This window comes from Numida meleagris, chromosome 26, assembly GCF_002078875.1.
Source record: "Numida meleagris isolate 19003 breed g44 Domestic line chromosome 26, NumMel1.0, whole genome shotgun sequence".
NCBI classification, from domain to species: Eukaryota; Metazoa; Chordata; class Aves; order Galliformes; family Numididae; genus Numida; species Numida meleagris.
Genome location: NC_034434.1, coordinates 2,819,834 through 2,823,313, shown reverse-complemented (window position 1 = coordinate 2,823,313; position 3,480 = coordinate 2,819,834). Strand labels below are relative to the sequence as shown.

At 46.7% G+C, this 3,480-nt stretch overlaps 1 protein-coding gene and 1 long non-coding RNA gene across 3 annotated transcripts in view; one reads left to right on the top strand and one right to left on the bottom strand.

Moving 5' to 3' along the window:
- Positions 1 to 1,848, top strand: part of LOC110388605 — a 15,013-nt gene extending 13,165 nt beyond the window's left edge. Inside the window, exon 2 of the long non-coding RNA XR_002432927.1 lies at positions 1,460 to 1,848. This is a non-coding gene — a long non-coding RNA (uncharacterized LOC110388605). The remainder of the gene's footprint in view (positions 1 to 1,459) is intronic.
- HOXB6 (homeobox B6) overlaps positions 1 to 3,480 on the bottom strand; it is a 12,474-nt gene that overhangs the window by 5,371 nt on the left and 3,623 nt on the right. The window contains exon 2 of one of the 2 annotated variants that reach the window (XM_021378058.1): positions 281 to 385. The exons of the other annotated variant lie outside the window; for it this stretch is intronic. The gene's annotated coding sequence lies outside the window, so the exon portion shown is untranslated. The remainder of the gene's footprint in view (positions 1 to 280; positions 386 to 3,480) is intronic. 2 annotated transcript variants of the gene reach the window in all.

The following is a 3,480-nucleotide window of genomic DNA, read 5'->3' as shown; positions in this document are numbered from 1 at the left end:
GGGGTGGGGGGGGAAGGGTGGAGGGAGAGAAGTTAATTGTTTGCATTCGGAAAACTTTAACCCCTGTTGCCCGCGAGCCGTCCGAAAATAGCTGGGTGCTGTTCTACCGTTAAAAGAAAAAAAAAAAAAAAAGAAATAAAGAAATAAAGAAAAAAAGTTTGGCGTTCGGGTGGGGGAACTTTGCAGGGAGCAGATCCCGCCGGTTTGATGAACTCAGATTTCCGATAAGAGAACAAATAAACGCTGACAGCTTATTTCGGTCCATTCTTTAGCTCATTACCATAGATTTGCATCCTCTCTTAAAGAAAGCTGCGCTCGGTTCACCCAAACCTTCGCTTTTCGCGTTTTGTGTCTTTTTCGTTTCTTTTCCTGCAAAATCCACATCCTGGGGGAGAGGAATGGAAAAAATCGAAGTGTTTCCTTTATCCCTTGCAAAATCCCGATCTGCTCCCGGTCCCGTACCGCATTGTGCCCTCTTGCGTTTTTTTGTTAATACCAAATCCACGCCCGACCTTTTATGGCCAAAAGGGAGCTCCGAGTTACGGTCAGAAGCGGAGTTTATTGATCGTCACCGATCGGGATCGTTTTACGAGAGGAAAGCGGTGGTGCGGAGGGGCTCTGCCTCGGAAGTGCTCGGGGACCCCGCGCTGCGCAGCTCTCCGAGTCCGTCCCCGCTGCAAAACACCTCTTTTTTTTTTTTTTTTTTTCCTTTTCTTTTCTTTTTTTTTTTTTTAGCAACTTAGAACGCTGGGAGCCCCCGAAAGCCACACTTTGGTCTTGGAGGGGGGGGGGGTCTCCTCTTTCATTCCTCGATCCATTCATTTCTTTATTTCCCCCCTCCGGATTTTGTCGCCGGGGATGCGCTCCGCAATACCTGGTGCATGTGTGTCGTCCCCCCCCGTCCCCCTCCCCCAAGTCCCCGGTTCGCTCAAGGTGGAGTTAGATTTCCCCCTTATCAAACGTGAAAAGTCAGAGAGACCTTCCAGATTCGAAAAACTATAAGGACAAGAATCGTAATAATGAAATCCAGGTCTGCCACCGATCGTTCGCATCATACGAAGGACTTGTTTCCTGTCCGAATTTGTAACCATCTGTCTGTCGGTTCTTACACGCGGTGAAATGACGCACGTTATCATCCGCGCTCCTCTGTGCTCGGATCTGTGGCTGTGTGTGCTGCGGGTCTAGAATTACATATATTACATGCTCACTGTAAAGCTGCCAACTCGGCTCTCTCTGACGGAGCTTTAAGTATCTACGAAAGTCGTATCTTATTACGAGCTAATTTATTTTAAACATCGTATTTACAGGAGCAAAGCCAAGATTGTTTCATGCCATGGCTGCGACGAACATTTCGACTGAAACGTAATCCTTATAATTCAAGGAAATAACATGCAAAGGAAGTAGTTTTCCATCCTCCACCCCCCTCACTGACTGATACCTCTTATATTTGTTCTTGCAGAGTTTCCCTTGGTGCATGGCGTGGACCCAAACTTACGTAGATCGGCTTTATTGGTATGCAAGGAAAACAAATATGGGATTGAAAGGGAACGGTGACTGGAGAAGAACGAGGAAAAAAAGAGCATCGGATGAGAGCCTGAAGTTAACAGCTTTGCAAGAGCCGCGCAGCTCATCCATTTGATTAGAGTTACGCAATATTTATAGCCCTACCAAAACAGCGACTGTCTGGCACGATCGGCTCCGCGTGCAAATTCTGGGCTGAGAACTGGGATGTCCTGATAATTCAGTACGTGAGTACATCTACTGAAAATGTTTGCTATAATATTTACTCCCCGTTCTCGGGGTTCTCCGCGAATAAATGCCTCCAAATAGTTTGGACACCTCCTCGCCTCCCCCCCTTCATCCCCCCCCCCCGGCTTTACCTTACTAAAATACTGCTTATACTGTGCACGTATGGCTAAAGAAGGTTTTTAGGGCGGTTTGTCTGTCGACATTATATAAGAAAACAGAATGCATTGCAACCGGCCACTTGCTAATTGCTCGTTGCTGACATTTCAGACGCGCTATAGATAAAATGAATACGTCTTGCTTCTTAGAAGAAGGGTGAAGCTTCTCTTGACCCCGCAGATGGTGATTTGGGGAGAAAAGAGAGAACTTGATTTCCAAACTGAAACAAAAAAAAAAAAATCCAAAACCAAAAAGCGTGTCACCGCCTTCATCTTCCTAAGGGTCCGGCCCACGGAGTAATTGGTTTGTCACCTAAAATGCATGCAAACACGAGGGGAGACCTTACACTCTACTTTATTTTAGAGAACCATACCTTCAGCACGGAAGTGGTTTCTATTCCCCTGCAAATAGCTTTACCAAAAGAAAGGGCTGAATGAATAAATAAATGGACGGTGGCTTATGGGTATAGCCGCTTCACAGACACTCTCCTGCCTTTCCCGATATAAATCTGAGACCGATTTCGTGAATCTCTTTTCTTTGGCCGCCTCCTGCGCCAGCCAAGCCGGGAGGGACACAGACACAGAGCATAAAGGACGCAGCAGCAAGCTCGTACAGTAGCCCATAAGTTAGGTCTCTCTCTGACAGTGCCCATTGGCATATCTTTATTCAGCCTTTGGCCTCATCTCCTTCAAAACAGGCGCAGGGTCTGCTGAGAAGGGGCAATAAAACGGGGAAGTCGCCAGAGACGCCAGAAGGTGGTAGAGAGCATTTCACTGAGCGCTGGGAACCCGTCTTTCCTCTCTGACTGACATCACTCAGCTGGCAGGGCATCAATAAAGATAAAGGGACGGATTTACAGTACGCACAATCACGGCTATCTGCCCAGGAAGGTCCCACTTTCTGTTGCTTCGCTTTTCTGGCCAGCAAACGTCATCCCCACAAAGCAGAGGGAGGCAGATAGATGAGGGGATTAAAACAACACCCAAATATTTCGAAACGCAAACAGAAACAGAGCATTTCTTGTGCGAGAGCTGAGCCGGCTAAGAACTTGGTGGAAAGTTCAGTGCAGTTGGTTCCAATAAAAAATGAAACTCTTTTTCATGTGGAGCTGGAATTCCCGATCCTTCTGAAGTGAGAACACAGCGGGGGTTTCCCTACCCAGGGACTTATTGCAGCCATAAAGTCAAGCAAACACCACGAAAACACTTGAAAAAAACCCTTGTTCCTGGAGTCAGACATAGAAAGCAGTTGGCAGCAGAGCAGCCGCTCTGTAATGCTCAGCCACAGCCAAATCACATCGGGGGAAAACCCGACAGAAGTCCTCTGTGCTCCACTGTTGCCGTGTTTAAAACAATGACCCCTGAAGGTGTAAAAAAAATACTCGCTCTCCCCGCGCATAACCGTCTAAAACTTAATTTCCAGCAATTTAAGTTTAATTTACCTGACTTCCCGTGCAGTGCATAATAACCTTGTTAATGGGATCTTTGAAAAGAAGCAATAATAATCTACCATTGTTCCATTAAAGAGGGAGGCTAATTATTAACAAAAAAAAAAAGGGGGGGAGGAGGAGAGGAG